A 14,245-nucleotide genomic window follows, 5' to 3' on the forward strand; every position below is an offset into this window, starting at 1 on the left:
CACTATTAATCATTAATTATTCTTCACTATTAATTAATCATCAATTCTTCCTTATTTTCCAATCCTCATTCTCCAGCATTTTATTATTTCTGCTAACCCCAATTACTTCCCTTATTGATTAAAAAAAGAGCTCTTTTGTATCAAGAGCCCTGATACAATTATTGCTGGCATATATAGCAAAACTATTGACTACTATATGTTATTTTATTTTACTTTTTTGAGACAGGGTCTCACTCTGTCACCCAGACTGGAGTACAGTGGTGCAACCATGGCTCACTGAAGTCTTGACCTCGTGGACTCAAGCAATCTTCCTGCCTCGGCCTCCCAAAGTGCCAGGATTATAGCTGTGAACCACCACGACAGGCTTTATATGTTATTATTATATCAGGCCATCTCACTAAACACTCAGTTTCAATGCTTGTCTTGAATTTTGAATGTTAATTTTAATAGTTTTCTCAATTGATTACCCTGCCTCAGAATTTCTGACTATTCAAATTACCTTCAAACAATCTATAAATAAGAGACAATTTGTCTCTTATTTTTTTAAATTTGTGCCTCTTGCTGCTTGCTGTTGATTTATTGCATTGGGTAGGACATCCAAAAATACTGAAATACATCAGTGATAGAATGATATTTGCTGTCGTTTTTAGTTCTGGGTACATATAAGGCTTACTTATATTTCTAGGTGACTAAACGTTTTTAAAAGAAGTCAGTGTTGAATTTTATGGAATGTCTTTTCAGCAACAATTAAGTTGGTCATGGTTTTTCTCTTTTCCTAGGGTTAAACCATCCTAATATTTCAGTGTTGATAGTGGTAATCACAGCATTGCTATCTGACATTTATTAAGTGTTATTATGCCATTCGGTAATCTTAATTCTTTATGCTCAACTTACCATCATAACCCTTTCATGGAATCTTTGTGGGTTGCTGTTTTGGCCGGACACCTCTGTGACCTGTGGTACCTTTGCCCAACCTTTGCTTCGGCTGCTGGGCTCATTCTGCCCACCTGGTCTGGCAGGCTGCACTTGGCTCCTGTGACCAGCCTGGATCCCATGCCTGCCAAAGGCAAACCAGGCCTGGAGTGGTGAGGGGTGTGTGAGCGTGGGGTCTGGCCACTGTGCACAGACATGCCAGCTGCTGCCATGGGGCAGGCAGCTCCAAGTGCCAGCATGGGAGTCAGCTCTCTGTGAGGCTGTGGCAGGACCAGGCACATGGCCAGCAGCTTCCCCAGCTGGCACTGTGGAATGCAGTAGTGCCTCAAAGCTTGGAGATGCTAGGTACCACAGGACCACAAAGAGGGAGTCACAGCTCTGGCTCAGAGAGCTCCCAGGTCTGGGCTCGCCAAGGGGCTGCAGCTCTTCTCTCCTTCTCTTTGCCCACAATGTGGCAAGCAAGGGGCATATTTCAGCCCTGTTTGTGTTACAGCTTTTTTAGCTCTGCCATTTGATCAGTCCTGAGTTCTTGTCCTACAACCAAGAAGAATGAGGTAGGCAGACAAGTGGAGGGTGAGCAAGTTGAAGAAAAGGTTTATGGGGGTAGCTCCTTTCTGCAGCTGGGGCGTCCCAATGAGTGTTCAGCTCCTAGCAGAGGAGACCCTGGAGTGGGAGGCTCCTCTCTGCAAGCAGGTTATCCCGTCATCTCTGCAGCTCTCAGCAGAGAGAAGGCCCTAGAGTGGGTTGCTCCTCTCTGTAGGCAGACCCTCTTAGAGCTCCTTTCTGGGGTAGCTCCTTTCTGCAGCTGGTCTGCTCATCCCCTGCTCAGCTGTGGCTGAGCCCAGAGATTTTATGGGGCTCAGAGGGCAGGAAGTGAAGTGCCTGCCAATTGGTACATGGGTGGCCATGAGTGGCCAGGAAAAGGCACCACAAGTTCCCACTCCAGTCTGTGGGACTGGCAGCCCAGTCCCCAGCCTTCATGCCTTTTCTGGCCTGAAGGTGGGGCCTCAGCAGGGACCCACCCATTTCACCATCTTCTGTCTGCCTCCTGTGCCATTCATAGCTCCTGGGCTCACCCCAGATTTGCTTGGAGATAAGAGCTGGGGCTTACAGCAGGGTGAAGCCAGGCAGCAGGAGCAGGCGCTTCCAAGCCTGCAAAGGCAGGGATGCCTTCCTGGGCACCCAAAAGTGCAGGGATGCCCGAGTCTGCAGCTGCAGTTTATGTGGCTGCAGCTGAGCAGAGGTGGGAGGGCAGGGCTCCTGCTTGTTCCATGGAGCTGGAGACCTGGGTCTGTGGCTATGGTTTGGATGGCTGCAGCTGCACCAGAGAGTGCAGGGAGGCTGGGATCTGCACCCACAACTTGGGTGGCTGCCGCCCAGCCCAGGAAGGCAGGGCTCCTGCGTCCTCCATGGAGTGGGAAGCCCAGGTCTGCAGCATGCTTTGAGTGGATACAGCTGTGTCCAGTAGAACAGAGATCCTGCCTGCTCCATGGAGCAGGAGGCCTGGGTCTGCAGCCCGTGTTTGGGGGGCTGCAGCGGCACCTGGTAAGCTCCCGCCCCAACTAGGAAGCGGAGAGGCTTCCATTGTCCCCCTGCCCCCACCGCTGTTTCCTCAGGCTCCATGGAGCATGCAGCCCAGTGGTGCCTCCCTGCTGCACCCTAAGTGATGGCAAAGGCAGGCCGTCCGGAGAACCATTCCATCCACCCTACGAGATAGCTACTACTCTATTATTACCATGTTGTTTTGTGAGTGAGGAAAATGAGGTACTGAAAAATGTAAAAACTTGTCTCTAAGTTACTTAGCCACTTTTTGGGCATAAAATTATTATTCATTTAGAACCCTGCTGATTTTAATTTTCCTGCTCTAATTTTTTTCGGAGATTTTACAACTATATTTATAATTGAAATTAGTCTACGATTTTCTGTTTTGGTGTGCTGCCATCTAGTTTTAATGCAAAAATTATGGTTTTCTCAAAGCATTAGTTTGGAAATGTTCTTCCTTTTCCTGTGCTCTGCTATTTCCCATTTCATTTTTAAAATCAGCTGCTATTATATTTGATAATAGCAACCATTTACTGAGCACTCACTTGAGTCAGGCACTATGTAAAACCCTCTTCAGTTTGTTTCAACGTGTTCTTCACAATCGAAAAACATATATATTTCTTATGTATAAGATATGTTAGTTCATTGTCATGCTGCTATAAGGAACTGCCCAAGAATCGGTAATTCATAAAGAAAAGAGGTTTAATTGACTCACAGTTCCACATGGCCGGGAAGGCCTCAGGAAACTAACAACCATGGTGGAACCTTCACAGTGTGGCAGGAGGGAGAATGAGTGCAAGCAGGGGAAATGCCAGATGCTTATAAAATCATCAGATATCATGAAACTCACTCATTATCATGAGAACAGCATGGGGGGACTGCCCCTATGATCCAATTACCTCCACCTGGCCCCACCCTTGACGAGTGGGGATTATTTTAATTCAAGGTGAGATTTGGGGAGGGGACACGAGCCAAATCATATTATAAATTTTTTTTAAGTTTATTTGTCCAGTCCAAGGTTACACAGCTAATATGGATAGACAAGGGTATGAATGCAGGCTATCTCACTTTAGAGCTTGGGTGTATTCTTAACTTCTGCCCTGTAGTGTCTTCCCTCTACCTTCCTGTACAATGAAGGTCCCACAAGACAGCCTACACTTTTTCCCGTTTTCTTCATTTCATGACCGCTCTGCTTCAGCTCGATTCTCTGCACTGCCTATATGTTAAAGTTCCCTCAGTTTTAGTGTTACAAATCTTTGCTAGAAATTAGAAACACTATGTTGTCCATATCCTTTGACTCAGAACTTCACTTATAGATTAAAAAAGAAAATCACACAAACAAGAAGATTTTTCTGTATAAAAGGAGATGTGTTCCATCATTGTTTTTAAAGGAAAAATTACAAGCAATCTATGTGCCCATTGATAGGCGACTATTGAAAATAAGATGTCTTTTCAAAGATAGTATCTGTCACTTATTCATCTGTTATCATGTCAGCCATTCTGAAAATTCTTTTTATACATTATCTAATTTTTGCAGCATTTATGGTAGATGTTATAATCTCCCTTTCCCAGTTAATGGAACTAAGTAGGGCTGACAGAGGTGAAATAATTTGCTCAAGGTCCTGCTGCTAGTACATGTGGAGTCAGGATTTGACCATGACTGTCTGATACCAAAGGAGATGCTCAGAGCTACTTCATTTAATCCATGTACTAGAACACCAGGCAGCAAATAAAAATAATAATATAGACCTAAATTTTATATAGAGAGATATCCATTATGTTTTGTGAGCAAAAGCAGATGATTAAACAGCATATACAGAATGAAGCTATATAGATACTGTCTTCTGCATTTTTTACATTATTAACAGGAAAAAAACCTCACTATTTCATTTTTGAAAAAAAGAAAAACCTAAGTTTTCGGGTCTCACATGTGCAGACACTAGGGTAAATAATCCTTAAAAACAAAACTAGGCAGGGTGTGGTGGCTCACTCCTGTAATCCCAGTACTTTGGGAGGTCAAGGTGGGTGGATCATGAGGCCAAGAGTTGGAGACCAGCCTGGCCAACATGATGAAACCCCATCTCTACTAAAAATACAAAAATTAGCCAGGCATGGTGACTCATGCCTGTAATCCCACCTACTCCAGAGGCTGAGGCAAGACAATTGCTTGAACCCAGGAGGAGGAGGTTTCAGTGAGCCTAGATCGCGCCACTGCACTCCAGCCTGGGTGACAAAGCAAGACTCCATCTCAAACAAACAAACAACCAAAACTAAACTCTTGGTATATTTTAATCCTAATCCTGATTATAATGACATGAAATAACTACATTCTCTCTTCATTCTCTTAGGTTTCAGATCAGAAGGGAGAAGGAAGACAACAATGCAAAAGGGGAAGTTTTTGAGAAGTGTTGTTTGATGATGCATTTTAGGTTTCACCATTTTTGTCAGACTGGTCTCGAACTCCTGACCTCAGGTAATCCACCTGCCTCAGCCTCCCAAAGTGCTGGGATTACAGGCATGAGCCACTACACCTGGCCAATTAGGTCTCAGTGTGCAGACATTAATTAGTGGTTTTAATGTCAACATTTTACCTTTATTTATTTTCTTCCTGACTTATATTGGCATTGTTTTATTTCTATATACATTTTGCACTCCAGATGCCATTATTATTTCTGTTTTTACACAGCCAATAATCATTTTCATTTACCTACATGTTTACCATTTAAATTTTCCTTTATTCTTTCTTCTCTCTCTGGCCATTCATCTGGGACCATTTTTTTCTGCCTGAAGAAAATCCTTCAGGCAGAAATTTCCTTTAGTGTGGGTCTACTAGAAACAAAATCTTTCAGTTTTTGTTTGAAAATATCTTTAACGTTATTCTTTTTTTTTTTTTTTTGAGGCAGAGTTTTGCTTTTGTTGCCCAGGCTAGAGTGCAATAGCATGATCTCAGCTCACTGCAACCTCCACCTCCCAGGTTCAAGTAATTCTCTTGCCTCAGTCTGCCAGGTGGCTGGGATTACAAGCATGTGCCACCACGCCTGGCTAATTTTGTATTTTTAGTAGAGACAGGGTTTCTCCATGTTGGTCAGGCTGGTCTCGAACTCCCAACCTCAGGTGATCCACCTGCTTCAGCATCCCAAAGTGCTGGGATTACAGATATGAGCCACTGTGCCTGGCCAACTTTATTCTTGATGGAGAGTTTCACTGGGTATAGAATTTTAAGATGGCAATTATTTTATCTTAGTACTTTCACAATAATCATTTCTTTATTTTCTGGCTTACAATATTTCTTCTGAGAAGGTCAATTGGCAATATTATTATTGCTTCTTTGAAGATAATCTGTGTAGTATTTTATTATGTGACTATATTATAATTTGTGTATCAATTTTACTATTGATGTATATTTAACTTAGTTTTGGATTTTGGCTATTAAAAATACTGCTGTAAGCGTTTTAATATATCTTCTGGTGTACATATGCATTAATTAATTGCTGTTGCGTATATATTTAGGACTTAATTACTGAATTGTAAGGTATACATATGTTCAGCTTTACTATTTATTGATGAACAGTTTTCTAAAGTGATTTTGTCAAGTTTTACTCTTACCAGATGGACGTGAGAGTTTCAGTTACTCTATGTCCTTACCAACTTTTGGTATTGTCAATTTCACACACTATGAACCATTCTGATGGGTGTGTAATGGTATCTCATTGTGGTTTTAATTTTCATTCTCTCAATGATTAATGATGCTCAACTTTTTACGTTTATTGGCTATTTGAATTCCTCTAGTGGTTAGGGATGTCAAGAATCTTTTCATGTGTTTATTAGCCATTTGTGTATCTTCCTTAGGAAAATGTCTAGTCATATCCTTTACCTCCCCCCCGCCTATTTTTTTGAGTTGGAGTTTTGCTCTTATCACCTAGGCTGGAGTGCAGTGGCATGACTTCAGCTCCCTGCAACCTCCATCTCCTGGGTTCAAGCCATTCTCCTGCCTCAGACTCCCAAGGAGTTGAGATTACAGGGGCCTGCCACCATGCCCAGCTAATTTTTGTATTTTTAGTAGATATGAGGTTTCACCATGTTGGCCAGGCTGGTTTCTTACTCCTCCTGACATCAGGTGATCTGCCTACCTCGACCTCCCAAAGTGCTGGGATTACAGGCATGAGCCACTGTGCCCAGCCCTCCTTTCTTCATTTTTAAATTGGAATTTTTGCTGTTGTAGACATTCTTTATACATTCTGGATATCAACCCCTTTTTAGATATATGATTTGCAAATATATTCTCCCACTCTATTGGTTACCCTTTCATTCAGTTTCTTATATCCTTTGAGGCACAGAAATTTTAAATTTTGATGTAGTCTAAGTGATCTGTATTTTATTTTGTTGCCTGTCCTTTTGGTGTTGCATTCAAGAAATCATTGCCAAATCCAATGTCATGAAGCTTCCCCTTATGTTTTCTTCTACAGGTTTTATAGTTTTAGGTCTTATATTTAGGTCTGTGATCCATTTTGGGTTAATTTTTGTATGTGGTGTAAGGTCCAACCTCATTCTTTTACATGTGGATATCCAATTTTCACACCACCATTTGCGGAAAAGACTTTTCTTTCCCTGTTGAATGGTATTGACACCCTTGTCAAACATCGTTTGAGCACATATGCGGAGGTTTATTTTTGGGCTCTCTAGTCTATTCCATTGGTCTACATATTTATCTTTATGCCAGTACCTCATTGTTTTGATTACTGTAACTTTATAATAAGTTTTGAAATCAGGAAGTGTGAGACCTCTGACTATGTTCTTCCAGATTGTTTTGTCGCTTGAGATTTTATCTTAGTTTGAGGTGAATTTTTTTTTCATAGAATCATTGCCCAGGAAATGTTTTAATTTCTAAAAAGAAATCATTGGGATTTTGGTAAACATTATATCAGATCTTTAGATCCCTTTTGGTAATATCGACTTCTTAACAATATTACGTCTTCCAATCTATGAACATGGATTGGAAAGGATATTCCACTTAAGGGTGTCTTCCTTTATTTCTTTCAGCAATATTTTGTAGTTTGCAGTGAACAAGACTTTTGCCTCCAAGGTTATTGCTATTTCATTCTTTTGATGCTGTTGTAAATAAAATTTTGTTCTTAATTTCCTTCCTGGATTGTTCATTGTTAGTGCATAGAAAAGCAACTGATATTTGCATGCTGATTTTATGTCTTGTAACTTTGCTAAATTGGTTTATTAGTTTCAACACTTTTTTTTGGTGGCATTTTTAGGGATTTCTACATATAAGACCAAGTTGTTAACAGAGATAATTTTACTTCTTCCTTTCCAGTTTGGATGCCTTTTGTTTCTTTTCCTTGACTAATTTATCTGGCTGAGACTTCTAGTACCATGTTGAAAAGAGTGATGAAAATAGACATTCTTACTTCTAATTTAGAGGAAAAACTTTCAGTCTCATACTTGTTAAATAGGGACTCCTTTCTCCCTTGCTTGTTTTTGTCAGGTTTGTCAAAGATCAGATGGTTGTAGATATGTGGCATTATTTCTGAGGCCTCTGTTCTGTTCCATTGGTCTACGTATGTGTTTTGGTATCAATATCATCCTGTTTTGGTTACTGTAGCCTTGTAGTATGTTTGAAGTCAGGTAGCTTGATGCTTCCAGCTTTGTTCTTTTTGCTTAGGATTGTCTTGGCTATACAAGTTATTTTTTCATTACATGTGAAGTTTAAAGTTTTTTCTAATTCTCTGAAGAAAGTCAATGGTAGCTTGATGGGGATAGCATTGAATCTATAAATTACTTTGGGCAGTATGGCCATTTTCACAATATTGATTCTTCCTATCTATGAGCATGGAATGTTTTTCCATTTGTTTGTGTCCTCTCTTATTTCCTTAATCAGTGGTTTGTAGTTCTCCTTGAAGAGGTCCTTCACATCCCTTGTAAGTTGTATTTCTAGGTATTTTATTCTCTGTGTAGGAATTGTAAATGAGAGTTCACTTATGATTTGACTTTCTGTTTGTCTGTTATTGGTGTATAGGAATGCCTGTGATTTTTGCACATTGATTTTGTATCCTGAGACTTGGCTGAAGTTGCTTATCAGCTTAAGGAGTATTGGGTCTGAGACAATGGAGTCCTCAAATATACAGTCACGTCATCTGCCAACAAAGACAATTTGACTTCCTCTCTTCCTATTTGAATATCATTTATTTTTTTCTCTTGCCTAATTGCCCTGACCAGAACTTCCAATACTGTGTTGAATAGAAGTGGGGAGAGAGGGCATCCTTGTCTTGTGCCTGTTTTCAAAAGGAATGCTTTCAGCTTTTGTCCATTCAGCATGATATTGACTGTGAATTTGTCATAAATGGCTCTTACTATTATGAGATATGTGCCATCATTCCTAGTTTATTGAGAGGTTTTTTATTTGTTTGCTTTTTTATTGTTGTTGTTTTTAGCATGAAGGGATGTTGAATTTTACTGAAGGCGTTAATAAAAATCATGTGGTTTTTGTCATTGGTTCTGTTTATGTGATGGATTAGGTTATTGATTTGCATATGTTGAACCAGCCTTGCATCCCAAGGATAAAGCCAACTTGATCATTGTGGATAAGCTTTTTGATGGGTTGCTGGATTTGGTTTGCCACTATATTATTGAGTTTTTGCATTGATGTTCATCAGGGATATTGATCTGAAATTTTCTTTTTTTGTTATCTCTCTGCCAGGTTTTGATATCAGGATGATGCTGGCCTCATGAAATAAGTTAGGGAGGAGTCTCTACTTTTCTATCTTTTGGAATGGTTTCAGTAGGAATGGTACCTACTGATAGAACTCGGCGTGAATCTGTCTGGTCCTGAACTTCTTTTCGTTGGTAGGCTATTAATTATTGCCTCAATTTCAGAAGTTGTTATTGGTCTATTCAGGAATTTGACTTCCCCCTGGTTTAGACTCGGGAAGGTGTATGTGTCCAGGAATTTATCCATTTATTCTAGATTTTCTAGTTTATTTGTATAGAGGTGTTTATAGTATTCTCTAATGGTAGTTTGTAAATCTGTGGGATCAGTGGGAATCAATGATATCTCCCCTTTATCATTTTTTATTGTGTTTATTTGATTCTTCTCTCTTGAATTCTTTATTAGTCTGGCTAGCAGTATATCTATTTTGTTTATCTTTTCAATAAACCAGCTCCTGGATTCACTGATAAGAAATAAGAGAGGACACAAACACATGGAAAAACATTGCATGCTCATGGATAGAAAGAATCAATATAATGAAAATGACCATACTGCCCAAAGTAATTTATAGATTCAATGCTATCCCCATCAAGCTACCATTGACTCTCTTCACAGAATTGGAAAAAAACTACTTTACACTTCATACGGAACCAAAAAGAGCTCGTATAGCCAAGAAAATCCTAAGCAAAAAGAGCAAAGCTGGAGGCATCATGCTACCTGACTTCAAACACACTACAAGGCTACAGTAACCAAAACAGCATGGTACTGAGACCAAAACACATATATAGACTAATGGAACAGAACCGAGGTCTCAGAAATAATGTCACACATCTACAACCATCTGATCTTTGACAAACCTGACAAAAACAAGCAAGGGAGAATGGAGTCCCTATTTAACAAATGGTGTTGGGAAAACTGGCTAGCCATATGCAGAAAACCAAAACTGGATCCCTTCCTTACACCTTATACAAAAATTAACTCAAGATGGATTAAAGACTTAAACCTAAAACCTAAAACCATAAAAACCCTAGAAGAAAACCTAGGCAAAATCGTTCAGGACATAGGCAGGGGCAAAGACTTCATGACTAAAACACCAAAAGCAATGGCAACAAAAACCAAAATTGACAAATGGGATCTAATTAAACTAAAGAGCTGAACAGCAAAAGAAACTATCATCAGCATGAACAGGGAACCTACAGAATAGGAGAAAAGTGTTACAATCTATCCATCTGACAAAGGGCTAATATCCAGAATCTACAAATAACTTAAACAACTTCACAAGAAAAACACAAACAACTCCATCAAAAAGTGAGTGAAAGGATACGAACAGAGGCTTCTCAAAAGAAGACATTTATGTGGCCAGAAAACATATGAAAAGAAATTCATCATCACTGGTCATCAGAGAAATGCAAATCAAAACCACAATGAGATACCTACCATCTCACACCAGTTAGAATGGTGATCGTCAAAAAGTCAGGAAAGCACAGATGTTGGAGAGGATGTGGAGAAATTGGAACACTTTTACACTGTTGGTGGGAGTGTAAATTAGTTCAGCCATTGTGGAAGGCAATGTGGTAATCTCTCAAAGATTTAGAATCAGAAATACCATTTGACCCAGCCACTACATTACTGGATATATACCCAAAGGATTATAAATTATTCGACTATAGCCAGGCGCAGTGGCTCATGCTTGTAATCCCAGCACTTTGGGAGGCTGAGGCGGGTGGATCACGAGGGCAAGAGATCGAAATTATCCTGGTCAACATGGTGAAACCCCGTCTCTACTAAAAATACAAAAAATTAGCTGGGCATGGTGGTGCATGCCTGTAATCCCAGCTACTCAGGAGGCTGAGGCAGGAGAATTGCCTGAACCCAGGAGGTGGAGGTTGTGGTGAGCCCAGATCACGCCATTGCACTCCAGCCTGGATAACAATGGCGAAACTCCATCTCAAAAAAAAAATTATTCTACTATAAAGACACATGCACATGTATTTTTATTGCTGCACCGTTCACAACAGCAAAGACTTGGAACCAACCCAAATACCCATTAATGATATACTGGATAAAGAAAATGTGGCACATATACCCAGTGGAATACTATGCAGTCATGAAAAAGGACCAGTTCATGTCCTTTGTGGGGACATTCATGAAGCTAGAAACCATCATTGTCAGCAAACTGACACAAGAACAGAAAAATCTAACACCACATGTTCTCACTCATAGGCGGGTGTTGAACAATGAGAACACATGGACAGAGGGAGGGAGCATCACACACTGGAGTCTGTTGGGGAGGACTAGGGGAGGGACATTGGGACAGGGAGGTTGGGGAAGGATAACATGGGGAGAAATGCCAGATATAGGTGACAGGTGGATGGAGACAGCAAACCACATTACCATGTATGTACCTATGCAACAATTCTGTGTGATCTGCACATGTACCCCAGAATCTAAAGTACAATTTTATATATATACATAGATATGTATATGTAATATGTAATATAATATATACACATATATGTATATATTATATTACATATATATTATATATGTGTATGTATATATATATACACACACACACACATGTATGTATATATAGTGGTTGATCTCATTGGGGCACATTTACTGCAAAGACTGCCTACTTCCATGCTCAGAGAATGCTCTATCCAAATTGGCCTAGCATAGCTCTAGGCATCTTAGCAGGAATTCTATTAATACTTTCTGGTTTGTCTAATTGACTAGCCCCAATAAAATTCCAGGGGCTCTGTTGTGACGGTTGTACAGAGAAGTCTTACTTTGATGAACACACACACACACACACACACACACACACACACAGCATACATCAGTCAAAGTGAGGAGGCTAGGAAAATACAAAATGTTTTATAGCAAGCCAAAATGTTCTAGACCTGTCTGTAGTTCCTAAAGTCATTCTTTCAGGTATCAAGACTATAAGTGCTGCAAATGACAGTAAATAATAAAAAAAGCAAATAAAAAAGTCCAGTTTCTTCTCTTTGTTTTCTCTCTTTCTGATGATGTACCTTTCTCACACACTATAAATTTTCAGGAAAAAAAGGGAAACTAAATAAATTTTTTTTGGGAAGAGAAAGAAACCTTTTCCTAGAACCTTTATCCCCTTAACCACACCTTCCCAGTCCTAACTGCAGTGATTACAAGTGTAAAGAACAAATTGATGTGGAAAGGTGGCCTCAGAGACTCAAGAATTTAAACATAGATAAAATTTCTGTCCCCTTGGTATTGCTCAAAATGGTGAAACGTATTTTCCTGGAAATGAGATACCTATATGTATTAGTCTGTTTTCATGCTGCTAATAAAGACATACCCAAGACTGGGCAATTTACAAAAGAAAGAGGTTTAATTGGACTCACATGTGGCTGGGGAAGCCCCACAATCATAGTGAAAGGCAAGGAAGAGCAAGTCACGTCTTACAGGGATGGTAGCAGTCAAAGAGAGAGCTTGTGCTGGGGAACTCCTCTTTTTTTTTAAATTATACTTTAAGTTTTGGGGTACATGTACAGAACATGCAGGTTTGTTACATAGGTGTACACATGCCACAGTAGTTTGCTGCATCCATTCCCCCGTTATCTACATCAGGTATTTCTCCTAATGTTATCTCTCCTCAATCCCTCCACCCCCTGCTATCCCTTCCCCATCCCCTCACCCCCTGACAGGCCCCAGTATGTGATGTACCCTCCCTGTGTCCATGTGTTCTCATTGTTCAACTCCCACTTATGAGTGAGAACATGTGGTATTTGATTTTCTGTTCTTGTGTCTGTTTGCTGAGAATGATGGTTTCCAGCTTCATCCATGTCCCTGAAAAGGACACAAACTCATCCTTTTTCATGGCTGCATAGTATTCCATGGTGCATCTGTGCCACATTTTCTTTATCCAGTCTATCATTGATGGGCCTTTGGGTTGGTTCCAAGTCTTTGCTTCTGTAAAAAGTGCTGCAATAAACACATGTGTGTATGTGTCTTTATAATAGAATGATTTATAAACCTTGGATATATACCCAGTAATGGGATTGCTGGGTCAAATGATATTTCTAGTTCTAGATCCTTGAGGAATTGCTACACTGTCTTCCGCAATGGTTGAACGAATTTACACTCCCACCAACAGTGCAAAAGTGGGGAACTCCTCTTTTTAAAACCATCAGATCTCATGAGACTTATTCACTATTCAGTTACCTCCCACTGGGTCTCTCCCATGACATGTGGGAATTCAAGGTAAGATCTGGGTGGGGACACAGCCAAACCATATCACTGCATGTCTGGAAGCTTTTTGTAAAATTTAGTAAGGAATCTTCCCTAGCCATGTTGTTCACAGGATAGAGCTGAATGGTGGGTGAGAATGAATCTTCAGTCCGATCTGGACTCAGTCCTTGATCCTCGGTTGGCAGCCCAGACAACAGGACATGTCACTGACCAGTCCTTTTTTCTTTATCCTTCTCCTGGTCCTTAAATGGCTATAACAGAGTTCTGTCATCTGCATATGTCACATTTTCCAGATCCCAGAGAAGGAATGGTCATGTATAAAATGGTGCTGTATAAAATGTTTTAATAAATGTGATCCCTTTAGATTATTACCACAACCCATAGAGGTCAGTACCACTATTTTCATTTTTCTAAAAGAAAATTTCAAATTCAGCTATCCAAGGTCAGATAAATATTATAGTATGTGATAGACCTAGGACTCAAGCTCCAAGTCCCATGTTCTTACCACCACATTAAGCTGAAGTGTGTCTCTCACACCATCAAATTTCATGTAGGGTTTAGCAGGACAAAACACGATATAGGCCCACTATAGGTGACATTGTTTGAGAGAAGTGACATGTAGTCACAATTTTAGAGGACAGAAAGTACATATTGCACAGCATTGTGGAGTGTCGGGTTTTTTTTCATAGAAAACCCCCAAATCTTCGATCAGAATTTCAATATCTGAAATATTATACATAAAGTGAAAGCCTGATAGCTATCAATTTGGATTAAAATAACAACTCATAAAGTCAGGGACAGGGCTCCAGCTCAGATGGATGA

The 14,245-nt window shown here is 40.1% G+C and overlaps 1 long non-coding RNA gene across 1 annotated transcript in view; it reads left to right on the forward strand.

Moving 5' to 3' along the window:
• LOC118142916 (uncharacterized) overlaps window positions 1–14,245 on the forward strand; it is a 41,458-nt gene that overhangs the window by 19,491 nt on the left and 7,722 nt on the right. The window contains exon 4 of the long non-coding RNA XR_004726798.3: window positions 4,824–4,948. This is a non-coding gene — a long non-coding RNA (uncharacterized LOC118142916). The remainder of the gene's footprint in view (window positions 1–4,823; window positions 4,949–14,245) is intronic.

This window comes from Callithrix jacchus, chromosome 7, assembly GCF_049354715.1.
Source record: "Callithrix jacchus isolate 240 chromosome 7, calJac240_pri, whole genome shotgun sequence".
NCBI lineage: Eukaryota > Metazoa > Chordata > Mammalia > Primates > Cebidae > Callithrix > Callithrix jacchus.